The sequence below is a fragment of the Rhinolophus sinicus genome, chromosome 14, assembly GCF_057876585.1.
Source record: "Rhinolophus sinicus isolate RSI-liver-muscle chromosome 14, RSI-T2T, whole genome shotgun sequence".
In the NCBI taxonomy this organism is placed as follows: Eukaryota; Metazoa; Chordata; class Mammalia; order Chiroptera; family Rhinolophidae; genus Rhinolophus; species Rhinolophus sinicus.
In genome coordinates this window covers 1,264,802-1,291,845 of record NC_142514.1, presented here as the reverse complement: position 1 = coordinate 1,291,845, position 27,044 = coordinate 1,264,802, and the positions used below count along the sequence as shown (strand labels likewise).

Below are 27,044 nucleotides of genomic sequence, written 5' to 3'. Positions count from 1 at the left end.
CTCGTCCTCAGTAATCAAATAGCTCATGTCCGTCTGCGCTGGCTGATGCTAGGCCCTCACCTAACCATACCTGCGTTCGTGCAGTCTTAACCCTCACAAGAACCCTGTGTTAGCACACGGTCATGACCCTAGCAACCATCACTTTATAGATAAAGCAAGCAAGGCAGAGAGCTGGGGCCAGCCCGGGGAGGCCACACATCCAGGAGGAGCAGATGAGGGAAGACCAAAGGAATGGCTCCAGGCTCTCCCTCACCACTCACAGCTGCCTCCCTTGTCTCAGTTCAAGAAGAGAGTCCTGGGAGATGGCTGGGGGCACAGAGCTCCTCCTGTCCCTGGTTCACCAGACAAATGGGTGACCCTGGCCTTCTGGGCAGGACTGGCACCGAGGGAGAGCCACAGACTGCCACACTGTGGAAGTGTTGGGAGCAGCAGGGGCCTCCTGCCTCCAATTGGGCAGCATTGCCCGGGACCATTGGCCAAGCAGGGGAGGAGGGCGAGTGTGGACGTGTGGGAATCACAGAAGGAAGAGAAAACAGCAGAGCTGGCTGAGAGAGGCAGACAAGATGGGCAGACACGCTAAAGACAGGGAGGAGCACGTCCCCAGGGTTGAGATGGGCACACAGTAGGCCCGACAGAACTTATGATGGTGAACGGAGCAGATCCTCCGATGCAGTGCGGCGGGGGGCAGCCTTTCTGGAAGGCAGTTTGGAAGTAAATATTAAGTTTTTTAGATCCTTGACTATTTAATCCAGAAAGACCCTTTCAGGAATGATATCCTAGTAATATACTGATCTGAATGGGAAGAAATGTGTGCATAGGAATGTACATTTGAGGCTTTATAGTAATAGTGAATATTGGAAACAACCTAAGTGTTCATCAAAGGGGAGCTGGTTCCTTCCAGCCATGATGGAGTGAGACAGCCTGGACTTACCCTCTGCCACAAAAGCTAGAAAGTGAAAAACTATGAATCAGCTGTTTTCAGAAATTTGGCAGCATCAAAGCGGGATCTGAGAGACGGACAGCACATTAACTGAGCTCGAGGACCAGTCCAGCTTTGTGCTCAAGGTACATTCTGGACTGCAGGGCAGAGAGAGAAATCCTAAGCAGATTATGGCAGTCCTGCTGCAGTGAGAGGCAGATGAGGGTTTGGGATTGCTTAAGCAGATGGAAATTACAAGCAGAGATCCAGAAAGAGGGAACTACGCAGACTGAAAGCCACATGGGAGCGATACAGAAAAAGAGCCCCTGAAATCTGCTGAGGCGTCTAGGAAAAACCCACAGCTAACCTCCTAGTGAGTGGTAAAGACTGCATGCTTTCACCTCAAGGTCAGAAACAAGCAAGGATGCCCATTGGTACCGCTTCCGTTCAACCTTGTACTGCGTCTTAGACAATAAAATAAGGAAAGAACAAGAAATAGACGGCATAGAGATTAGAAAGGAAGGAGAAACGTTTCTCCTTTGCAGACAAGGTGATCGTGTATATTAAAGTCCTAGGAAACATACTTAAGACCATGTAAACTAAAGTCCATTTAGCAAGGTCACAGGACATAAAGCCAATATTTTTAAAAATAAAGATTGGAGTTTGACATTTAGACAAGCAAGAGCATTCTGCTGAAAACCCTGAAATGCTTAGGGGTAGATTTAACACAATATGCACAAGACCTGTGCAAACATCGTCGAGAGAGATGAACGACTTGATCAACGAGAAGACACACAACGTTCATAATTTGGAAGGTTGAGTTTTGGTCAAATGTCAGTTACCTCCACATCGATCTATAGAATCAATGTAATCCCAATCAAAATTCCAGCAGGCTTGTTTGTAAACACTGACAAGATGATTTTTAAAATTTCTACGAAATAGAAAGGACTTATAATGGCCAAAACAATTTTGAAGAAGAAGAACAAAAATGGAGAACTTACATTGTAAAGCCAATATGGTATTGGGATGAGTAATGTTAACAGATCAATAAAAGAGAAGAGACAGTGTCCAGAAATAGACCCATCCTTATATGATGAATAGAGTTTTGTCAGAGGTGCCAAGGTAACTCAATGGGGTAAATGTAATCTTCCACAAATAGTTCCTAAAATACTGAGCAGACACTGGATGTGGGGGTGGGGGGTGGGATAAATGTCAACATTTACCCACACCATACACAAAAACTGACTCAAAGGGACCATAGACCTAAATGTAAAAGCTAAAACTTTTGGAAGAAAACAGTAGAATATCTTTGTGACCTTGAAGCAAACAAAGATATCTTAGGTAGGACCCAAAACACATGCACCATGACAGAAAGATGGATGAGCTGGACTTCATCAAAATTAAAGACTTCTGCTTTTCAAAGTATATTGTAAAGATATGAGAAGGCAAAACCACCACTGGGAGAAAATATTCACAACAGAAATATATTGTATCCAATGATATACTTTTTTGAAAAATATATTACTCAATAAAAAGACAGACAACCTAATATTTTTAACGGGCAAAATTTTTTAACAAAATTTTTTCACCAAAGAAGATATATAGATGGCACATGTAAAGATGTTCTACATTATTAATCATCAGGGAAATGCAAATTAAAACCACAATGAGATAGCACTTCACAGCTCTCAGAGTGGCTAAGACTAAAGACTGACCATAGTAAGTGTTGATGAGGACAGGGAGCCACTGGAAATCTCGTCACTGGTGGTGGGAATGTGAGATGGCACACCACTTTGGACAATGGTTTTGCAAATGGTTACAAACTTAAACCATTTTACAAGTTTACAAACTTAAACACACACCTACCATTCCACCCAGCAATTCTTCTCCTAGGTAAGTAACCAAGGGAAATGAGACTATGCGTCCACACCCAAACTTGTCTGTGGAAATTCATAGCAGCTTTACTGGCAATGAACAAGAACTGGAAACCACCGAGATGCCTTGAACAGATGGACAGACACACAAATCATGACATGTTCGTACAAGGGGATACTACTCAACAATAAAAACAATGAACTACTGGTGCAGCTTCACGGACAAACCTCACAGTCATTAGGTGAGCAAATAAGCCAATAGGATGAGCAACAGGTCAGATGCGTGACTGCATTTGCATGAGATTCTGGAGCAGGCAGAGCTAATCTGGAGTGAGAGATAGCAGGTCAGTGATACCTGGGCCAGGGTGGAGACCACCTTGGGGAGGGGGCTCGTGGGAGCCAGCTACGGCCGCCATGGCAACGTACCTCACGATGCAGGACTTAAAACAACAGTTCTGGGGGCTGGAAGGCCAAGATCAAGGAGCCGGCAGGTTGGCTCTGAGCCTTTGTCCTTGCTTCGCGGTCCCCTTGTCACTCTGTGTCCTCACGTGGCCTTTTCTCTGTGCATGTGCATCCCTGGCTTCTATTCCTCTTGTAAGGACACCAGTCCAGTGGATCAGGGCCCTACCCTTAGGACCTCATTTAACTGGAATCACCTCCCTAGTAGAGGTCTCCAAATGCAGTCACACTGGGGGTTAGGACCTCACTGTGAATTTGGGGGACACAATTCAGTCCATAACAGTTCAACCAGGAACCGCTGAGTTGACGGAAACGATCCTATCACACAGGTGCTACTATGGTGGTTATACGAGGGTAGGCATTTGTGAAAATTCGACAATTGCACACTTAAAATGAGTGTTTTTGCTCATACGTGCAGTTGACTGTTGAACAACATGGTTTGAACTGTGCGGGTTCACTTATAGTGGATTTTTTCCCATAAGGCCAGTAAATGTATTTTCTCTTCCATAATAACATTGTTTTCCTTTTTTTTTTTTTTTTCAAGATTTTATTGGGGAAGGGGAACAGGACTTTATTGGGGAACAGTATGTACTTCCAGGCCTTTTTTCCAAGTCAAGTTGTTGTCCTTTCAATCTTAGTTGTGGAGGGCACCCCTCAGCTCCAGGTCCAGTTGCTGTTTTCTTTTTGCGGGGGGCGCAGCCCACCATCCCTTGCTGGAGTGGAACCAGCAACCTTGTGGTTGAGAGGATGCGCTCCAACCAACTGAGTCATCAGGGAGCTCAGTGGCAGCTCAGCTCAAGGTGCCGTGTTCAATCTTAGTTGCAGGGGGCGCTGCCCACCATCCCTTACGGGACTCAAGGAATTGAACCGGCAACCTTGTGGTTGAGAGCCCGTGTTCCAACCAACTGAGCCATCCGGGAGGCAGCTCAGCTCAAGGTGCTGTGTTCAATCTTCGTTGCAGGGGGCGGAGCCCGCCATTCCTTGCGGGACTCCAGGAGTTGAACCAGCAACCTTGTGGTTGAGACCCCACTGGCCCATATGGGAATCGAACCGGCAGCCTTAGGAGTTAGGAGCACGGAGCTCTAACCGCCTGAGCCACCGGGCCGGCCCTAACATTGTTTTCTTAATACCATTGCTTTTTTCTCTGGCTTACTTTATTGTAAGAATACAGTATACAATACATAGAACATACAAAATACGTGTTCATCGCTATTTATGTTACCGGTAGGCTTCTGGTCAACAGTCGGTACTAGTAGTTAAGTTTTGGGAGAGTGAAAAGGTATGCGCAGATTTTCGGCTGCGTGAGGGGTCGGCACCCCTAACCCCTTGTGATCCAAGGGTCAACTGTACATTATACCTCAAGGGAGGTGATGTTTCTCTAAGAGGGAAGTGAAACCAGCTCCCTCACTTCTAGCCTGCCCCTGGATCAGTCTGCAGCCTATAGACACGTGACCACAGCTGCAGGTGTGGCTGCAGGTGATGCATGAAGGAAGTCGTAACTCCAGCCCCCAAGCAACTGGAAAGGGCCAGCCAGCCCCAGGAAAAGCCCAGGCAGGTGCATACCGTCTGAGGCTGGTGCGCTGCGCTGGGTCGCTGCCAGGGCTTCCGCAGCCTGGGATCCTTCCTTTACCATCCCTCTCCTCAGGATGCATGTCTCCTGCCTCACGTGAGCGCCAGCAAACCCCACTCCCCTGAAACAGCCCCTCCTGCACAGCCCTGCCCTGCCTTCACTTTCCTCTAGTTCTCTAGTTCTCGTGCCCCCCGAGAGCCTCTTGTTTATCTGTTTGTGTGTGCACATGTGTGCGTGCCTGTGAGTGTGTGTATGTGCACATGTGTGTGAGTGTGTGCAGTGCACGTGTGTGCATGCACGTGTGAGTGTGTACATGTGTGCATGCCCATGTGTGCATGTGCACGAGTGTGTGTGCATGTGCACGTGTGTGCATGTGTGGGTGTGTGCATGCGCACATGTGTGTATGTGTGTATGCGCACATGTGTGCATGCAGGTGTGAGCTTTGTGTGCATGTGTGCATGTGCACATGTGTGTGCACGTATGTGCGTGTGCGTGTGCACACGTGTGTGCGCGCGCAAGCACATGCGTGCATACATGTATGGGTGTGTGCATGTGTGAGTGTGTGCGTGTGCACATGTGTGTGTGCCCGTGCGTGTCCACCTCCTTTTCTTGTCTGTGTCCCTGACTCCATCAGCTTGGGCTGTCGTAAGAGTCCCGCAGACGAGGCAGCTGAAACAACAGACGTTTATTCTCTCACAATCCTGGAGGCGGGACGTCCAAGATCAAGGTGTAGGCAGGTTGGTTTCTGTGAAGAGCCGTCCTCCCAGCTTATGGACAGCGGCCTTCTCACTGTGTCCTACTAGAGCCTGCTCCCTCTGCACACACAGGGACAGAGCGGTCTCTGGTGCCTCTTCCTTTTCTCATGGATGCCAGTCCTACTGGATGAGGGTCCTGCCTTTACAACCTCACTTAATCTTAATCACCCTGAAAGCCCTGTCCCTAAGTGCTGTCACAGTGAGGCGACGGCTTCAACATATGGATTTGGGGCGGGGGACACAGTTCAGTGCAAACAGTCTCCAACATGCAAGTTCCCAGGACAGGCAGCCATTTCTCTGCTCACTGCTGTGTCCCTGGTCCTTGGCACACGTGAGGTGGACGAATGCCGCCCGACAGCCCAGAACTGGTGTTCTCCAGCTGAATTAAGCAGTGTCACAGCTGTCAGCATTGACGATGTGGATAAAAAGAGGCCACAGGTTAAAGCCGACAAGCTCAGGGGAGGCCAACACAATGGGCCTTACAAACTCAGAGACCAAAAGTAACCACACAGAATGGTCTGAACATAAAACTTCCTAACTGAAAGCAGGTCATGGCCGATAGTCACATCCTTGGCCTGAAGCTTCCTGGACAAAAGTCAATGTTTCCCCGAAGTGAGCCTTTTGCATCTAAGATAACCCCCCTTGGAGTGTCAGAGTGATCCTTTGTCCAGACCCCTCAGGGCGCACCCACCATCAGAGCAGAAGACCACAGAAGCTCCTTGTTATCTGGTTCCCCAATACCATCTCTATGTGCTACAAAATATTAATTGTACCCACCAATGAAAAAGAAGTGTGTGTCTCTCCATTTTGCTTTGTGCCCAATCCCAGAGATTTCCCCGCTTTCCTTTCTCCCGCCCCCTTAATCTGAGGGATTCCATGTAACCCTCCTTACGTCTCCTCCTTTGATCCTAATGTATAAAATAAGCTGCAACCTGTTAGTCTTCTGAGCAATTTCTCAAACTGTTGAGAATTTGCTTCCTGGCAATTGTCGACAGTTTGGCTCAAATACACCCTTATAAGCTTTCTCTTAGGCCAAGTGGTCTTTCAATTACATTACTTGGTATAGTTGGCAGGATTCCAAAGAACCCCCCCCCACCGGACCATCCTTTGGACCCAAACCCAGTGGTAAGTACCAGCAGGGGATCTTTGAGCCAAGTTCACATCAGGTGAACTTGGGTGACTTATCTCTTGGAATCTAGGACCTTCCCCTCACCTGTGGTAGAGGGTCTGACTTTATTTGAGCTGTTCTTTGAAAATCCTCGCGGTGGTACTAAAGGATAGGAGTTGAAAAGGGTGTCCGGTTTTAATTTTGGCTTTTCAATTGGAATTGTTTACTGCGAGTCTGAAAAATACCTTCTGCTGAATAAATGAGAGTCTGAAGTTGTTCAGCTCCAAAGCAAGGGGCATTTACTCCCTCCAGCTCGAATTTCGGGTATTCTTAGGTGACTAAGAATCTATGTGGAGCTGTTTGAGGGGACTCCTCAAAACGTGCAGTGGCCCCATAGGGAATTCCAACACAACTGCAATTAAATAATTGACTCATCCGGGGACCCACACATAAAGACGGTTACCTAGAGCTCTGAGTCCTCACAGTTGCACTAGATAGCCGGGGAGAGAAACTGAGGCACGTAAGAGGGTTGAGGTGACTCGGGAGGTGACCGCCCCTTACAGTTCAACCCATAAGCAGCACACTTCAACCCACCACACGATATCCCTAGAAGTTTGTTCAGACTCTGCAGACATCTAAAGAAAACTAAAATTAACATGGGAAATCATGCCTCTAACGTCCATAAACCCCAAGAACCCCAACCCCCGTTAATACTCCTGCAGGCTTCATATACAATTCATATGGAACCCCAACTTGTAAGTACGTACAGAAGTGGGAAAATTTAACTAAAAATGGTATCAGCTTGAAGTGGCCAAAATGGGGAAGTTTTGACGCTTCCAAATTGATTTTCCTATGCGCTCAATGGGAAAAGCTGGCTCTACAATTAAACTAAATGAACGGGAAGCTTATTTTGATTGGAAATTAGAAGCTTCTAGATGGAGCACAGATAAACTCCTTTCTCTACAGGAAGTTAATAAGAATGTTTTGGAAACTGTCTCTGAACTAAGGAAGGTTTCTGAAGCTGATGAATGCCAACACCGCATTCTGCCCACCTCTCCAGCAGCCCCAGTACCATCCTTTGCTTTCTGAGCTCCCTTGTCTGGACATATCCTGCCCCTCTCTTCCTCCTCCTCCTTCTATCTCCTCTATTTCCTCTCCACTACCACTCTCTACTGACCCAGGGGAAATAGAGAATAGAAATTCAGATGAAGGTAGGCCATAAAAAAACAGAAATTCTGGCAGTTCCCTTCAGGGAAAAGCTGGTCTCAGGCAGAGGTGAACCAGCAACTGTATACGTTCCTCGGACTAGAACAGAATTAAGGAATTTAACTAAAGATTTCCCTGACCCTCTCCAGAACCCTAATGAGTTTGCAAAGGAATTTGATTTAACTGTTAGAACATATGATCCTGGCTATTCTGACCTATTCCAATTACTACACCTACGGTTTCTGAGAGCAAAGCAACAGGGTGGCTGAATAAGGTTCGCTGGAAAACTCTGGTAGCGAAAGACAGACCAAGAGAAATGCAAGCAATTAGTCCACAAGCTTGACCAAGCCATACCTGAGATTTTCCCCAGAAAATGGCCTGGACTCAGCTCCAACAACGGAAAAAAGAGCCTGAGGAAGTAGTGCTTGATTTATTTGAATGTTTCATAAAACACTTTCAAACAACACTCAGGTCTGTCTCCAGACAGTTTTAAAAATCATCAGAATGATCCTTTACTAGATTCAGCATTTTGGGAAGTACTAGACAAAGAGCTTGTAACTCTGATTAAACAGCACAATTTAAGCTGGCGGAGCACGTGTACTGGCAATTCTGTCTGAGCAACTATCTAAAACTATTCAAATGCGAGAAAAAGACAAAGCTGCCAAAAGCAGGAACTTACATCTCCAGCAATTAAGCAATCAGACCAGACCTCCCCGAAGGTCCCTTAGACAAGGGGAGAGAGGAATCTGTTTTTATTGTAGAAAGCCAGGTCATCTTAAGAAGGATTGTAGAAAACTGAAATGGGATTTAGGGGGAAAAAAAGAAAGAAAGAAAAGAAACAGAAGCAAGCATAGGGCTGCTCTGGGAACTATAATAGGGCATTTCCCCTTACGAATACTTTAGGAGAAATTGAAATCACCATGAAAGGGGAAACCACCAAGGCCCTTGAAGATGCAGAGGCTACTTTGTCTGTTCTTACCCTGCCCCACTCAGTTGTCCTCTCCCTCGGAGTAAAGCTTCTGTACAAATGATAGGGATAGCTAATCAACAAATGTCTGTTTTTAAATCAGAACCTGCTCTTGTCCAACCGGGGAATGTTTTGGGGCAACACATATTTTTATTAGTCAAATCTGCCCCAGTTCACCTGATAGGGAGAGATTTTCTTGAAACGCATGACACCCACACATACTTTTCCCAAAAGGGTTAAATGTATTATAACTAAACGAATCAGACACTGAACCAATTAAGAAAATAATGATTTTAAAGGAAGCTCCACGTGTGGTGAACACACAATGGGATTTATAGACGATGTAATACAGAATGGTACACCTGAAATCTATGTAATTTTACTAACAATTTTCACCCCAATAAATTAAAAAATAAAAAATAAAAGTAAAATAAAACATAAAGTAAAAAAACAAACAAACAAACGAAAAAAAAAAACGGAAGTCCCAAAAGAGGAGACTCATCTTGAAACTGAACATCGCAATGCAGCACATCCTGACGCAATTTCGGGCCCTTCCCAGTACAGATAAGAAGTCAGCCATCCCTATTAAAATTACTATTGACTTTGCCTGTACTTAATATCTCCCAATATCCTTTGAGACCTGATGCACTAGCTGGAATTAAGCCCATTATATAAGATTATTTAAACAGGGGGCTTATAATTCCATGTACAAACCCCTGTAATTCTCCTATCCTTCCAGTAAAGAAGCAGAATGGAAACCGATGGAAATTTGTACAGGATCTCAGAGCAATAAATAAAATAGTTATAGACAGCCTGTGGTTCCAAATCCACATACCCCACTATCAGCCATTCCTGTGGACTGCCAATATTTTCCAGTAATGGATTTATGCAGTGTCTTTTTCAGCATTCCTGTAGAAACGGACAGTCAATATCTCTGTGCTTTCACTTGGGAAGGTCGCCAATTTACATGAACTGTGATGCCCCAGGGGTATACGAAGAGTCCCACCTATTTCTCCCAGATATTGAAGGCTGATTTAAATGATGTTGATTTTCCCAGAGATCCCACTCTAATCCAATCTGTGGATGATTTATTTTTATGCTCTACGACATGACCAGACTCCCAAAAGGGCAAAGTTTACCTATTACAACAGCTAGCTCTAAAAGGACATAAGGTCTCAAAGGAAAAACTTCACTTTTGTTTCCCCCAAGTAAAATACCGTGGCCATCTCATATCTCAAGATGGGCTACTGATTAACCCTGAAAGACTCAGAGGAATCTTATCCTTTCCTCTTCTAAAAACAAACAAACAAACAAACACAGCTTAGAGGATTCCTGGGTCTGACTGGATACTGTCGCAATTGGATTCCAAATGTTTCATTAACGAGGCAGCCTCTACATGTCTGACCCAATTCAATGGCACCAGAAGGAAAACAAGCTGAAGAAGCTCTAAAGGAAACGTTATCTAGAGCTCCCGCTCCGGGACACCCTACTTATCAACCTCCTTCCTTCCTTTCCATACATGAAAACAAAGGAAATGCTTTGGGAGTTCTAACTCAGAAACATGGAGGCCATCACAGACCTACAGGATCTTATGACCAGCAACTGGACTCAGTAGCCAAAGGGCCCCTCCCTGCACGACCGCCATCTCTGCTACAGCCTCCTTGTGCAAACCAACAGGAGAGATCGTCGTGGGTGCTCTTTAACTATGTCTGTTCCTCAGTCCATTGAATCCTTACTGAACTCTCATCACACTCAACACGTCTGTCAGTCGACTGGCTTCTCATGAGGTACTCCTGCTTTCTGCACCTACTGTCACTTTAACTTGCTGTGACAGTCTTAACCCAGCAACTCTGTTACCCTCTTTACGGGATGGAGACACTCATGACTGTGTTTTGCTTACTGACGACTTTCTTGTTCCTAGGAATGGTTTACAGGAAACCCCTCCTGGTGATGCTGACTTAATTTGGTTTACAGATGGCTCTTAGCTGAGAGATGAACAGAAACACTACTGAGCTGGATATGCAGTAACTTCCGTGGTGGACATAACTGAAGATGCTTATTTACCAGAAATAAGACCTGCCCAGCAAGCCGAGTTCATTGCTCAGATTCAAGCTGGTCAATTGGCCAAAAATCGAATAGGTATCAATATTTTCACTGAGAGTCTCTGTGCCTTTGTGCAGCTCACGACTGTGGAAGCAATGAGACTTCTTGACTTCCTCAGGGCAACCCATAAAGAATGGGAAACAGTTGCAGAGTTATTAGATGTCATACAGCAACCGAGACCATTGGCAATTATCAAAATGTCAGGACATTCTAAAGTCGCCACCAAAATAACAAAAGGAAATAATTTAGTAGACGCTGTGGCTAAACAGTCAGCATTGAACAGTCAAATGCTCCAGACCCAAGAATGCCCCTCACTTCCTATGATATCAGTAAAAGACTCTCTTTTACAGTTCCGACGGCCAGTTACAGAACAAGAGAAGAGGCTATGGCAACAAAAAGGGGGCACCTTCGACCCAAGCAAACAGATATGGCTTGGACCCAATCAGAAACCAATCTTACCTGTGGGGGCTCCATTACCTACACTCCTTCATGTCCATGAGCTCACATATTGGGGCCAGAAAAGATGATTTTTATAAAGTAAACTATGTTCCTGGAAACCTTCTCCCACCGCAGCTCCTAAAGTACGTAGCAGATGTTCTATTTGTCCAAAACAGAAACCAGGAAAACCACTCCATGGATCCCAAGGACACTTCACACTTCCTTTAGGCCCATTTGAGATATGGCAACTGGATTTTATCCCAATGTCACCATCTCAGGGATACAAATATGTGTTAGTCATGATTTGTACGTTTTCTCACTGGGCTGAGGCATTCCCTTGCAGAACAATAGCCTTAATGGTAGGTAAAGTGTCGTTGGAAAAAATGATTCCCAATTGGGGAATTCCCTCTGAGTTGCATAGTGACCGAGGGACTCATTTCACTGGGCAAATAATGCAATCCATCCATCTGTAACATTTGGTCAATTCTACAGCATTTTCTTTGTGCTTATCACCCCCGGTCCTCTGGATTGGTGGGACACACCAATGGTACGACCCAAATTCAACTAGCCAAAATTTCAGAAGCTTTTAATCCCCCCGGCCAAAGGTTCTCCCCATCGTGCTCCTCAACCTGAGATCTGCTCTTTTTTGGTCAGCATAGCCTTTCTCCTTGTGAAATAGTCACCAGTCGCCCTATGCACTTGGATGAAGGGCATACAGGCCAACCTTACTAAAGGGAGACATTCTACCTTATTGTCAAGGGCTTATTAACCAGCTTACAGGGATGGATAAATTAATAACTGATCATTCCACAGTGCGCTTCCAGGAGACAAAGACTTCAAAGACAATGGCTTACAACCTGGAGATATATAAAATGATTCTTAAATTGTTATTGTCCTTCTTGTGGTTTCCTAATGGAAACGGTATCTGTCTCCCCAGACGCCCTCTCTTACTGGCTATGAAAATTTTAACTCGGGTACTTGCTAATCTTTCCCATTTACTAGACAATGAAGTTTTCATTATCAGCTATGACAATGACGCTGACACTTTGTTGGCCATGCATTGGTCCTCTCCTACTATTAACTTTGGTACATTTTTTTCTGAGTATATTATTATAAAGGACCCATCCTGAGCTAGTACTTTCGAGCATTCCTCCCTGATAATTCCCCTGGTAGAATTATACATGGACCTCATTTAGATGAGTATTGTATAGCTATAGGAATGGATGATAGGAAATTAAGAAAAATTGGGGCCAGCCAGTGGCTCAGGCGGTTGGAGCGCCGTGCTCCTAACACCAAAGGCCACCGGTTTGATTCCCACATGGGCCAGGGAGCTGCGCCCTCTACAGCTAAGATTGTGAGCAACAGCTCTCCCTGGAGCTGGGCTGCTATATGTTGCCGCAAGCTGCTATGTTGCCGCTGGGCTACCATGTGCTGCCGTTGAGTGGCCAGCAGCCAGCATGAGTGCCCAGCAGCCAGTGAGCTGACCAACGGCTGGTGACTGACTGCGTCAGCCGGGGGAAGCGCAAGGCTTATAACACCAGCATGGGCCAGGGAGCTGTGTCCTACACAACCAGACTGAGAAACAATGACTTGAACCGGAGTCGGGGAGGAGGTGGAAGAAGGGGGGGGCGGAGAAATTAAGAAAAATACCTACGTATGATGGGAAAAGGCTTGCAGCAGCCTGACCAGTCTATCATAGTATAGCTTGTCCTCAAACACCAGCCATGCTCCTGGGACTGGATGCCTGTAAAACAGGAAAAAAATGGGTGGGTCCCCATTCCAGAAATTAAAGGGATTACTTGGTGGGTGGATGTGTCTATAACTACCCCACTCCTCGGGTCCTGGACGCTTGTGGGAAGCCTTAAGGAATACTCAAACTCTAGCTCGGTTGGGGGTTACCTCTACTCATTTAACTATGGCTTGGGAGACTCAACATTTTTGGGTTCGTTCAATGTACCCCAATTGCTCCCAGGCCATAGGCTCCCAATGGCAGCAACATTCCTGGTGGGTCCAACAACGTTGGCCGTCTGTAAGCAATAAGAGGGAAATACTTGGAGGATTGGGAGCCGGCCTTGGTATTCTGGGACAAGCTGAATTTGCAGCTAATGAAGGACGTCATTCGTTAGAAAAAGACCCTCTATCTCAAATAGGTCACACAGAGGGAATGTTCTTTCGAGGGGAAGGAAAAGGATAGGAAGCAGCATGGAAAGATAATGAGGCCCTAGCTCAATGGGTAGAACAGACTCGACAGATTGTCAAGTTTTATGCCCAAACCCAGCCATGGGAACGCGCCTGTACCCTGACTCAGCAGGGCCTGTTAGCTGCGCTAATGCAAATGGCATCTGACGTAGCTATGAAACAATGGCCGACTATAGTGGGTGCAGAAGCCCAGGCCGGACACTTATAGGACTCCTACAGTCCCCTGGATTCTGGAAAATTTTAGATGGAAGGTGTGACCTATGACATTGTATCTTAAAAACCCAAACATCTCGATCAAATCCTAAGCTAAGATTTTCAGTAGTTCAACTGGCGGGCATAGGGACCGTCCCTTAATCACGCCAGAATACTTCCAATGGGACGCAGATGCACTGTATTAAGCAATAATAAAAAATGGGAACGCATCTCATTATCTGATTGTGAAAATTGGAAAGGTGAATGGTTATGTCCCCAATCCAAATGGAATTCTGAATTCACCCAATCCTGGCCTACCGTATCCGTCCCAACAAACAGCAATATGTAGTATATGGGAAGGGACGTTTTTGTAGGGAAGGGTTAGAAAACTCTTCTGTCATACTAAGTGATTTCTACTGTAATGACACCAAGTTTAGGGGCGGATGGGTAGCTCGGTTGGTTAGAGCGTGAGTTCTGGGCAACAGGGTTGCCAGTTCAATTCCCACATGGGCCAGTCAGCTGCGTCCTCCGCAACTAGACTGAAGACAAGGAGCTGCTGCTGAGCTGCCACTGAGCTCCCTGGTGGCCGGAGGGCTCAGGTGGGTGGAGCGCGTCCTCTCAACCACAAGGACTCCAGCAAGGGATGGTGGGCTGCGCCCCCTGCAACTAAGATTGGACAACAGCAACTGGACTTGGAGCTGAGCTGCGCCCTCCACAGCTAAGATTCAAAGGACAACAACTTGACTTGGAGCTGATGGGCCCTGGGAAAAACACACAGTTCCCCAATAAAGTCCTGGAAATACACAGTGTTCCCCAATAAAGTTCTGTTCTCCTTCTCCCCCCAAAAAAAGAAAATGACACCAAGCATACAGTATACGCTAGGGGTATATGATGCAATACTGAAATTATAGGCAAAATAACTTTGCCTGAGGTTAATGAAACCTATGGTAATATTGATACTGAAAATCCAATGTATTGGGAAATTGAACTTAATCTTCCCCGATGAAGTCATTTCTGTGGAAACCAACTGGCCAGAAGAAAAATTAAAGCTTTTGGATCATGAAATAGTAGAGATTCTTCATTCATCTGGCTAAACTTATCAGTAGGTACAAATGCCAGTAGATGAGGCCGGAAACCATATTATTAGCTTAATTTAAAAAGTATGGTAAGACATGTAAAGCGTTCTGTGGTTGGCTGAGATGTTTTTCCTCTCAGACTCATACTTGTCGAGAACTGTACATTTCCTGCTCCTAATTAGTGTTACTAGTTTAATATTATTACACTTGGTCCTCGTATATGAATGTTGTACTAGATGCAAAAAAAACAAAAAAACAAAACAAAAAACGTAAAACAAACAGCAAAATAACTCCGATCATGATAACTCAAAGAATATTTTTAATGAAGACATATAGGATCTGGCTGCCCCCCATTTGCCTGTCTTTCCCTTAAAAAAAATTTTTGACCTTGACTGCCATGCAAGGTTATGGTCTCCTCCCATCCCCCATGGTCCAACATTCAGCAAGACAAACGCTGGCTTACTGGGAATGAGCCTTCCTAGCACCGTGGGACCACACTATCCAACCAAAAGGTTGGTCTTAGTGCATCCTTTGGATTGATTTATGACCGAAAGGGGAAACTGTGGACGCAAAAGGGCCATAGGTTAAAGCTGACAAGCTCAGGGGAGGCTGACACAATGGGCCTTACAATCTCAGAGACGGAAAATAACCACACAGAATGGTCTGAACATAAAAATTCCTAACTAAAAGCAGTGGTAGTCACATCCTTGGCCTGAAGCTTCCTGGACAAAGATCAATGTTTACCTGAAGTGAGTCTGTCTGCTGTCTTTTGCATCTAAGGACCCCTCAGGGCGCACCCACCATCAGAGCAGGAGACTACAGAACCCTCCTTGTTATCTGGTTCCCCAATACCATCTCTAAGTGCTGTAAATGTTAATTGTACCCTCCAATGAAAAAGAAGTGTGTGTCTCTCCATTTTGCTTTTTGCCCAATCCCAGAGATTTCCCCACTTTCCTTTCTCCCGCCCCCTTAATCTGATGGATTCCATGTAACCCTCCTTACGTCTCCTCCTTTGATCCTAATGTATAAAACAAGCTGCAACCTGTTAGTCTTCTGAGCAATTTCTCAAACTGTTGAGAATTTGCTTCCTGGCAATTGTCGCCAGTTTGGCTCAAATACACCCTTATAAAAAGCTTTCTCTTAGGCTGGATGCTCTTTTGATGACAACGAGGCCACGCTGACTGGGGGTGAACTCGGAGAAAGCAGAGTAACTGTTAGGCCGCAATGACTGAACACCCAACACCCTGACTGCTGCCCCCGCTGTCACCCACTCAGTTTCAGTTACTCCGTGCTGAGGTCCCCGCCCCCGCCACTGAGAGCGCTCACTCCAGAGCACAGCCTAATTCCCCAGCATCCCAGAACCCACGATTCCTGTCTCACACTCCTCACCGGGAGGCCCGGCACCTGCAGTGTGTTCCCTCGGAATGGGCCACACCCCAGCTTCTGGGACACAGGTGTTTTCCTGGTGGGCTGGCAGCAGGCCGTTGACCAGAGCTTGGGGTCATCAGGCAGGTGGTCACAGAGATGAAAAGAGCACTGTGTGTCCTGCGAATGTGATCACCCTGGAGCACGACTTCGGCAGGCTGGCTTGCAAACACATCGCACACGCACACCCCACCCAGGAGGACGGAGGCCAAAGGACTTGAAAAGGCTCAGAGAAGCGCAACCCACAACGTGTGTAACCACAGCAAAAAGAAGTTGTGACAAAGTGTACTTGTTTCTCAGAGTCCTGAAAATGCCAGGTGTCCTTCCCCTAAGGGGGGTGGGAGGGCTGTCCCAAAAGCTTCCGCTTTCATGGTCAAATGCCTTATTAACATTCACCGCTGGTGAAGGCCAGGCCACCAGGCGAGCCCCAGGGAACCCCGTGATTTCCCCAGAAGAGAGCTGTGCCAGGTAGTTGGGCGGTTCTTCTTGGCTGTACATCCCTGTCCCCACCTCCACCCTGGGTCCCCTCCATCCCAGGCCCCAGCCCTCAGTCTTGGACTGTGAGATTTAGAAATGAGTCGAGTCCAGCTCCTGCCCCCAGGGCTCACCCCCAAGGGCTGGCACTTCCATGCTCACAGCAACAGGAGCCAAAAGGTGGGAGCAACCCAAGTGTCCATAGATGGACAGATAAACAAAATACGGTATCTACAGACACCCATCAGAAGGAGTGAAGCTCTCACACCCGACACAGCGTGGATGGACCTGGAGGCCATGATGCCCCGTGAAATGAGCCAGACACAAAAGGACAGATACCGAGTGACTCCACTCATGAAACCCCGGAGGAGCCAAACTCACAGAGACAGAAGGTAGATGGCAGTGCCAGGGGCTGGGGTGGGAGAGAAATGAGGAGTTGGTGTTTCATGGGGACAGTTCCAGTTTGGGAAGATGGAAAGTTCTGGAGAAGATGGTGGTGAAGGCTGCACAACACGGTGAGTATGCTTTAACACCACTGAAGTGTACACTTACAAATAGTTAAGGTGGTGAATCGGATATAGTCTGTGTTTTATCAGGATTTAAAATAAATCAACCAAGATGTTTTAAAAAGACAGCAGGAGGGATCCTTGTGGTGCTGGGATGGTGTGTGTCTTGATCAGCTCCGGTCAGCACCGCGCAGCCCTTAGAGGCAGTTTCGCAAGAAATCACCAGTGGGAAAACAGGTGAAGGGTACACGGGATCTTTCTGTGCTATTTCTGACAATTCCCTGTGAGTTATCTCAAAACAAAAAGTCCAACTAAAATGGAAAATAAAATGAGAAGCACTCGAAATTGGTGTTTTGCTTTGAGGGCGTGTAGTCGGCCCGCCATCAGCAGGGCAGCACATCACCCACATTCAGTTTCTCAGCCACAAACAGGAAACGTAGAGGGAAGTGGGCCCCACAGAGGTCCCAAGCATTGTCTGCTTCTAACAGGAAGCTCTAGAGCTTCTTCTTTTTCCCCCTCCCCCCCATCTGGTTCAAGCCAGTTGTTTTTCAGTCTAGTTGTGCAGGACCCAGTTCCCTGGCCCAGGCTGGTATTATGAGCCTTGTGCCTCCCCCCCCCCATCTGAGGCAGTCGGTCGCTGGCCACTGGCCGCTTACTGAATACCATCTCTAAGTGCTGTAAATGTTAATTGTACCCTCCAATGAAAAAGAAGTGTGTGTCTCTCCATTTTGCTTTTTGCACAAACCCAGAGATTTCCCCGCTTTATTTTCTCCCGCCCCCTTCACCTCCCACCCACGGATTCCATGTAACCCTCCTTACGTCTCCTCCTTTGATCCTAATGTATAAAACAAGCTGCAACCTGTTAGTCTTCTGAGCAATTTCTCAAACTGTTGAGAATTTGCTTCCTGGCAATTGTTGACAGTTTGGCTCAAATACACCCTTATAAGCTTTCTCTTAGGCTGGATGCTCTTTTGATGACAACGAGGCTACGCTGACCGGGGGTGAACTCGGAGAAAGCACAGTAACTGTTAGGCCACAATGACTGAACACCCAACGCCCTGACTGCTGCCCCCGCTGTCACCCACTCAGTTTCAGTTACTCCGTGCCGAGGTCCCCGCCCCCGCCCCTGACAGCGCTCACTCCAGAGCTCAGCCTAATCATGGCAGCTCAGGCTGGCTGCCCGCAGCTCACGTCCGGCCACCGGCTGCTCACCGCAGGCAGATCCAGACAGAGCTGTTGTTCCCAATCTTATCTGTAGAGGGCGCAGCTCACTGGCCCATGTGGGAATCGAACCAATCACCTCGGCATTAGGAGCACAGCGCTCCAACTACCAGAGCTTCTTTTTTTGCAGTGTGAATTGTAATCCTATTTTTCCCCTAAGTTGTCATCAGAATAAAAAAGGTTGCTCAGCGTTGCCTGTCTTGCTTAAAAACGGTCACTGGATGTTATTTTACAAAGAAAACCTTGAACAGATGACGTTGAATGGTGTGTGTGGCAACAACCTGATGAGATGCACCTCACACTCACTCACTCACTCACTCATCTGAGCAACAGTGTGTGGTGGCCCAAGTCCTGGCCCCTCGCACGGGCTTGGGACACCCATCCGCCAGCGGACACTGTGAATGTCACGCAGAAGGTCCAGGCACGAAGACTCACTTGGCTCCCAAATGCGATATGTTGTCAGGGGGCCCCCAATACTGCTGCTTAAATACCTGAGAGGTGGCAGATTGGCTCCCTGGAACCGCCAGTCATCCTGACAGACTGCCCAATGGACCACGCAAGCGGAGGGCAGAGTCCCCAGCTCCAGCCCCACCCCTGGGCAAAAGCCCCCAGGCAGACCTGGGCCGGGAGCCTGGGGCACCTGTCCTGGGAACAGGAGGGAACTCACTGCCGAGGATCTCTGTGCGCCCCTGATAGGGCCCCTGAAAGGAAAGCCGGGAGGCGCTGAGCCAGCGGGCCCCTCCCCTGAATCCAGGGCTCCTGGGGCCTCCTGCTGATTGATGGTGTAACTAGAACCCAAAGTGGGAAGTGAGGGACTCAGAGAGGGCACCGCTAATGGGGGGTGGCCTGGGACCCCGTGAGCTGGAGCTGCACATGGCAAAGGGCAGCATTGGCATTAACCAGGTGGGCTGAGGATGCTGTGGTCACCGCCCCACCGCTGACCTGTCCCTCTTTGGTCTTTCTCTGTGCTTCCCAGGAGGTAACTTCCTGTCTGGGTCTCAGCATCTCTCCATCCCCTCTCCCAGAACCAGGGGAATACAGACCCAGGCCTGGGCATTCCTCTTCCCCCCCCCCCCCAATCCCCACTGAACCTGCACCATGCCCACCCCAGCGGCTGAGGCAGCTGCGGGTGCTGTGAGGCCCAGGCCCCTCCACCTCCAGGTCGCCACCAGGGGGCAGCAAACCCCAGACCCTGTGCTGTATTCTCTCTCCCAGCATCTGTGGTCTGCACACCATCAAAGAGAGGGTAGGGGTGGGGTGGGTTTGGGGCCCCACTCCCTTTACGATTGCCCCCTCCCACCCCAGGCAAATACAAGGTGCTCCCCACCTGGTTCTGGTTCAGCGAGCCCAAGACCAAGTGACCTCTCAGTGTGCTGCCCCATTGGGAGATGTGCTTTCCCCCCTGGAAACAAGTGGGGGTGAGATTTGGGGAACCAAAAAGAGAGTGCTAGAGGAAGCCCACTCTATGCTCTGCTCAGTCCATGCTGAGCGGCCACGGTGGGGGTAGGGAGGGGCGACGAGGTCCGGGGCCAGATCCCACTGCTGAGGGCCCAGCCAACCCCTGACCCCCTGTATGTCCCTGGCAGGGTCCCTGAGTGTGCAGGACCTCGATTTACTCATCTGTAAAATGAGGACAAAGACGCTCCAGCCTCCAGGCTGTTGGGAAAGTGACTTGAGAACGCAGGACACTGCCTGGCCCCCCAGGGGGCTGGCGGTCATGGAGGCTCCCCCAGGCGATCGGGGGAGAGAAGGCACTATCTCTAGCTCAGGGCAGGTCTCCCTTTTGTTGGGGGCGAGGGGAGTGGGAAGAGGCCAGCAGGGCAGAGGTCCAAGCCAGAAGGCCCCAATCCCTTCCCATACCCTGGGCAGGGGCCCTGAATCTGAGGTGGCAGTCAGCCTTGGGGCACCGGGCATGGGGGGCAGAGACCCACGTAGAAGCTGCTGACCAGCACCTTTATTCACGCCCCACTGCGGTCCAGCTCTGAGGCATTACCCCACACACGTTATGTACCCCACACACACACACCACGGCCGGCTACACCTGCATCCCATCGGGACGCCTCTGAGGCTCCACAGCCTTACTGGGGTCCACCACGCTGCCATGCCCTTCAAATGCACAGCGTCCTCCAGCCCATCCCCACTTTAACATAAAGCCTTCCCAGCCTCAGGGAAGCAGAGGTCCAGCTTCAGAGCCTGGCTAAGATGACCAGGCAGCCCCGCCCCCTTGCAGACCTGGCCCCCAGAGACGCTGCCCCAGCTCCCTCTGCCATGGACCGTCTGGACCATTTACAGCCTCTGTAACATACATAACTCTTGCCCCCCCAGGACTACTCCTTCAAAGTGAAGACGGGGGGGGGGGGGGGGGGGCAGTGCCAGCAGCTGACACCCCACCTGTCTGCAGGCTAGGCTGCTCTTGCAGCCCTGGCGCTGGGCATGAAATGGGAGGGGAAACAAAACCCCTATAGCAGGAGGGGCGCTGTGCTTGGCCAGTCCGGGTCCTCTCCTCTGGGTCTGAGAAGCTTGGCAAAGTCGCCACCAGGGCCACACCCAGGGCCCTTGTGGGCAGGGGTTCGCTGCTCTTTGGTGGCAGAGGGAGTCTCTTTTGCAAGTCTCTCTTCAGCTGGGCCTGAGTCTCCATCCGCACTGGGTGCAGGGAGAGGACCAGAAGCTTTCGCGAAGGCGGTGGCCAGCCTTCCCTGAAGTCCATCCGCGGCTCTCGCGGTGCGGCGAGGGCTGCAGAGAGTGAGTGGAGCGCGTGAACGAGCTGGGGGAGCAGGGGCCACTAGGTCGCCCCCCCCATTCCACCACCCAGCGGTGCCGGCGCAGTGCTCACCGGATATGCCACCTCCATCTCCCCGATGTCCCTTTCCCAGCTCGGAGCTGGGCTAGCGCCGCGTGAACTTCTCAAACAGAAGGGAGAGCAAAGAAGTGATGAGAGGCATCCGCCAGACCTTAATCGGACCACCGCGCGCGCCCTGCACTATCGCTGCGTCGGACCCCAATCGATCTGCACTCGGGGGTGGGCAGGGAGCTGAACCTGGGGCCCCGCCCGGCGCGTGAGCCGGGACGCGCAGCGCGGGAGGGTGGCCAGAGGAGGTGGCAGCGGCCGGCCGGGTGCTGGTGGCGCCTTTATGCAGCGTAGGGCGGTGGGGCCGCAGGCGCTCGCGCTTTCCCACGCTCCGCAGCCAATCTGCGGCCTGGGCTGGACAAAGCGCGGGACCCGAACCCGCTGGGCTGGGATAATAACGTGCCCCCGCCCCCCAGCAGGTGGAGTGTGGGTGGGGCGACAAGGGACACGTGGGGCGTCAGCTGGGACGTGCCCTGCCTCTGAGGTTTGCCCTCAAACCCACACAGAGCAGCCCCCAGTGGTCCAGCCGCCTGCACAGGATGCAGAGGCCAGAGGAAGTGGCCATTCCTGGCGGCTGAGCATCCAGAGCCGCTCCCTCCCTGACCCCCACCTTCCTGTCCTCCACGCAAAGGACATGCGTCTCCATGGGCCACCCTCTGGTCCCTGCTTGTCCTCCCAAGCTACGCTGGGTCCCTCCTCTGGGCCTCTCCAACTCCTCACACTTGACTGGTGTTCCCACCTAACTTTGAGCTTTCCCAGTGGGGGAAGGGCAGCTGCTAGGCCATATTCACTGGGGGACAAAAGTGGCTGCAGGGTCAGTCCAGGATGTGGAAGCCACATGGAGATGCAACATCAGGGAAGGGGTGCTTCCCTCCAGGGCTGCACAGAGGGGTCAGTGTCCTTAGACTGGGCCAGGGCTGCTGCCCCTGGAAATCCCCACCCTCCTCCTTGCTTTCTGAAAGGCCAGGCCTCAGCTGCCACCTCCTCCAGGAAGCCCGCCGACCTCCTCCTCCCTTCCCCAGGCTGATTCTTGTATTATATGGTCATCATCAGAGGTGCTCTGGGCAGTTCATTCCTGGGGCAGGGCCCTGCCCCCTACCACAACACCCCCAGGGCCTGGTATTTTGAGATAGCTGGCCTTAGGGACTTCCCTGGGCCACCACAAGCCCAGGGACGAGGCAGTGCTGTCCCGCATCTCAGAGGAGGAAGCTGAGGTCTGAGGAAAAGGTCTTGCCAGCCCTCTACCCCACCATGTTTCCCTCCTGTCACCTGCATTGTGTGACAAGATGGGCAGGAAGGGCATGGAAGTAAGTGGGGGGTGAGCACTGTACAGGCCAGGCTTGGGAGCAAGGAAGCATGCCTGCAGGGCGAGGCCAGGCCAGCGCGTGTGGCCGGCAGAAGGGGAGGTGGGGCAGCCCAATGGTGGCAACAGAGAGAATGGGAAGGGTCCCCCCAGAGACTCTTCTCCCAGGCACCCAGGAACTGTGCCAGCCTTGAGCCAATGGGGAAGGTGGATGGCTGGCTGGGGTGACTGAAAAGACTGCCCCCAAGTGCCCAGCCCTGGGGGCCTCCCGGGCCAGCAGTGGTCAGTGGGCAGGAGCGGCCCCTGTGGACGCAGGCCCTGCTTGGGGGTGGCCAGGTAGGATGTGCTGGGCCTCTGCTCCCCCGCCCACCCCCAGGCCCTGAATGGCTGGGAGCCTTTTGTGGGAGAGCAGCTGGCGGTCGTCCTTTATGTGGGGCTGTGGGAAAGTCCCCGGGCCAGCCTCTCACAGCCTCTCAAAAGCCGGGATTATCTCGGCCAGCAGGACACCCTCTCAAGGACACCCCCCCCCAGCAGGGGTGGGGCAAGGGTGCCTCCGCAGAGGTCCTGTCTGCCAAGCCCTGGCCCCACAAGTCCCTCAGCCAGAAAGGGTCCCCTAAGTGGGCACTCTCAGGCACCTGGCTCCCTGCCCCCAGCTGCCCAGACTCAGAACTATCCCCCATGCCAGGCAAGGCTTTTGGGGAGCCCCCACCCATGTCACCCCTATAGGTACCCCTCCTGATTGTCCAGGCCCCTGGCCCTCTGAGGGGTGGTCAGTGGAAGGGCTTGCCTGTACCACTCGTGGGGGACAGCCCCCTCCCGTGTCCCACTCATGGGGCTGTGCCCATGGCTGGGCTGACTCAGGCAGGTCCAGGGCAGAGGTCAGACTTGGGGGTGCTCAGGAGGCCTGGATAGGGAGGATGGGTAGGAAACTCAGCAGTTATTTAGCACCTGCTGCTTACAGCTAAGCAGAACCTTTTCCCTGGACCTGTTCAGAATCCTGTGATGGAGGCAGGACCACACCTGCGCCACCGAGCAGGGAACAGACCCAGACCAAGTAGCCTGATGAGGTCACACGGTCCCTGGTACACTTTGGCCCCAGAACCCCGCCTTTCCCTGCTCCATTGGCCAGCTCCCAGGTGGCCCCGAACTCAGGCAGGGTCACCCACCCAGGAAACCAAATGAAGTGGGGTGAGTGGAGCCAAAGGCCCAGGGCTGGGGACTGCACATGACTGATGTTGGCACCAGCAGCTACGTGCTGAGGCGGCCTGAGTGCTATGCCTTTATTCACTCCTTTCGTCCTCAGCACATGCTGGCTGTGGACTGATATTAGCCCCATTTTACAGATTAAAGAAACTGAGGCTCAGAGAACTCAGCCACTAAATGGCGGTGTCTGGATTCAAACCCTGAGCTCACGCCCTACCCAGGAGGCCAGGCTGCCTCCAGAGGTCCTCAGGTGGGAACACCCAGGCGTAATCCGAAGTGGGGGTCGGGGAGGCTGGCATTCCCCATTGTCCCCTTGTCAGGGCCAGGGCTTGCAGGGGACACCAGGAGGCTGTGGGAACGGGAAGGCACTGGCGAGGCCAGATGTGCAGCCTTCCAGCGTTGCTGGGGAGCCGCTGCGGCTTCCCCCAACCTTCAAAGACAGCCCAGGGAGCCCCGCCCCGCTGGGACGGCTGCTCCCCAGATGGCCTCTGGGCCCGCAGCTCAGCACACAAAGCCAGGCGGCTGTGTGAATGAGTTTGTCGCTGGGCACGAGCCTTTTGTGCAGGATGAATGTCCGTGGTGGGGGTGAGGGGGATGTGGGAAGCCACCCGGAGTGGCCTCCCGCCCAAATTTCCCTCTGGGCTGGATGGGGGCAGGGCTTTGAGGCCACTGCCTGGGAAGAGCCCCTCAGCCTCTGTGACCCGCACCCCTGGGCCTTCCCATGAGGCATGAGACTGACAGGGTCCACGGGTCCAGGGCGACCACTGAGTCTCCGTCCTCCCCCCATTCTACACACACAGAACAGAGGCCCGAGGGGGCTGTCCTCACTGACCCATACTTGTGGGCTCCAGGGTGGGTGGGGGCTGCCCCATGGGGCCCAGAGCCCAGTAGGCAGGTGGTTGCCCACTAGATGCCCCTGGCTTCGGCCAGGAACCATCTCAGTCCTGGGAGGTGGGGACAAGAGACTGAAGATGAGGTCACTGCCAGACTTGGGGACAACCAGGGTAGGAAGGACCAGATCCTGGAGCCCAGGGCCCTCACCCATCTCCTCCCACACCCCACCCAAGGCCAGGCTCTGGACACTCCACCTGGCACATAGGAGCCACTTAAAGTGGATAGTCAGGGTCCGGCTGAGGACGGGAAGCCTTGATCTTGCCCGCTCCCGGGAGCTAGTGCCTGGCCAGGGTCCCAGGACTGGCCAGGCCCCGCTTGCCTTCATCTGTGAACTGGGTGTCGCGTCCCCTGCACGGCTAGCTGAGTGCGTCCGAGGAGACTCCAGCCTGGGTGGCTGTGGGGACCATCAGGCGCCCGCGCTGTGAGCAGGGGTGCTTCCTGCTGGCCAGTGCTGAGCCTCACTGAGGGGTCCCCACGCTAGACAGCTGGCCCTGCCTGGGGAGGAGGGGTCAGTCGTCCACAGGAGGTGGGGGCCCCAGAGTGTGGGAATATTGATGAAGTTCCTTGTGGGAGGAGCTAAGGGGTCCAAGAATCGGAGAAGTGACCATGGGGGGCATGGAGCTGAGCCTCACGCGTGTGATCCCCTGGGTCCCCACTGAGCCTGGGCGGGGGAGGTCCCGGCAGTGTTGGTGCTCCCAGAACTGGGTTCTTCACGCCTTTTGGCCATCACAGGATGGGGGGCAGTCCCATGAGGCCAGGATGGGGGGTGAGGACTGGGGAGCACTCAGACACTCTGTATCAGTACCATGGAGCAAAGAGAAGGGACCTCCAAACCCAGCGCCCAGAGCTGCCGGGTCATTGATTCCCCAGGGGACGATTTGCCCTCTCCTACTCCCACATTAGTGTGTAAATTAGTTGCACCCTCAAGCCCTCTGCCTGTGGGCTGCTACTCCCCTTATGTCCCACCTTTCAAGAAAGCAGGGTGCCCCATGCTGGTTTGAGGAGCTCCCAGAGCCCTGATGACGTGGCAGGGAAGCTCCTTAAAGATCATCCAGCCCAACCCCTCTACAATCAGATGGGACAGTTTCCAGGCTTATGGGTCCACAGCAGCCGGGTAGTCAGGTAGAGGAAGGTTGGGGGACCAGCCAGTCCAGGGTCCCCCAGAAGCAAGTGGGGCAGGTACTGCAGAAATGAACTCAGCTGGGGAGGGGAGCTGGGGTGCTTTAAGGACAAAATAGGTCTCTCCCAGGTGCAGAATAGCAACTTGCTCTGAGGGCATGGTCCCCAGTGGGTGTGAAGGGACAGGGCCCCTCAGACCCTGGAAGCAACACAGGTGGCTGACATGGGGGCTGAGTGGCCATCCTGGTCCTTCCTGGGGGGAGGGGAGGTGCCCCAGGGTGCAGCGTGGTCTCAGCCACTCAGGCCTTGGGTACTCACTTTGCTCACCTGTACAATAGGTGCAAGGATGCTCAGCCTGGGCAAGGCAGCCTCTCCTGAGTGGGGCTCCCACAGCAGCCCCCAGAACGAGAAGGGTGAGTGGGAAAGTCCCCTGGGTGGTAGTGAAGACACAAGTAACACAACTAACAGTGTGGTTGTTTCCCCGGGGGTGCCGGCGCCAGGCTGCGGTGGGGCAAACGTTTTCTGCAAAGAGCCCTACAGTGAATCTTAGGATCTCGGGCTGTCTGTTCCACGTGCTCAGCTCTGCCCTGCAGCAGGAAAGTGCCAGCCCTGTTCCTATAACATTTCATTTACGGATGATGAAATTCGAGTTTCATCTCATTTTTACCAGTCACAAAATATTTTCCTTCTTTGGACATCTGTTTCGACCCTTTGAAAATGTAAAAATCATTCTTGGGAAGGCACAAAGGCAGGCCTGATGGTCAGCCCTGTTCTAAGCACTTTATGTTAACGCCTTTGATCCCCCGAATCGAGTAGGGTGGCACTAGCACCATCCTCTCCCCGGTTAACCGACAAGGAAACTGAGGCACAGATAAGGTTAAGTGTCTTGCCGTAGGTCACCCAGTGGGGAAGCTCCCTGGGAGGGTCTGTTGGGAGTGCCCCCCCTCTGCCGCCCCCCAGCCCCCAGGCTCTAACCCTCGGACCTGGCCCAGAGGCGGGGGCTGTGGGTTTGCGCGGGCCGGCGTTTCCCACGCTGGGCGGTGGTGGAGGAAGCGTGCCTGGGCCCCACGGCATTAGTGCCGGGGTCTGCTTCTCAATGAATGAGGGCGGCCGCGGGGGGCGAGGGGGGGCAGCTCCCAAAAGACCATCTGGCTCCGCGTTATAATAGAGCGATAAAGGGCTTGT

At 51.4% G+C, this 27,044-nt stretch overlaps 2 long non-coding RNA genes across 2 annotated transcripts; one reads left to right on the top strand and one right to left on the bottom strand.

The window, feature by feature from the left end:
• Nucleotides 1-1,842: 1,842 nt before the first annotated feature.
• Nucleotides 1,843-16,638, bottom strand: LOC141572064 (uncharacterized). Its single transcript, XR_012497104.2, has 3 exons — nucleotides 16,256-16,638; nucleotides 13,054-13,143; nucleotides 1,843-5,977 (listed from the first exon to the last, which is right to left on the bottom strand). It is a non-coding gene; the product is annotated as an uncharacterized LOC141572064 (long non-coding RNA).
• Nucleotides 16,639-16,674: 36 nt separating this feature from the next.
• LOC141572063 (uncharacterized) lies at nucleotides 16,675-18,681 on the top strand. Its single transcript, XR_012497103.2, has 2 exons — nucleotides 16,675-16,759; nucleotides 17,003-18,681. It is a non-coding gene; the product is annotated as an uncharacterized LOC141572063 (long non-coding RNA).
• The last annotated feature ends 8,363 nt before the right edge of the window (nucleotides 18,682-27,044 follow it).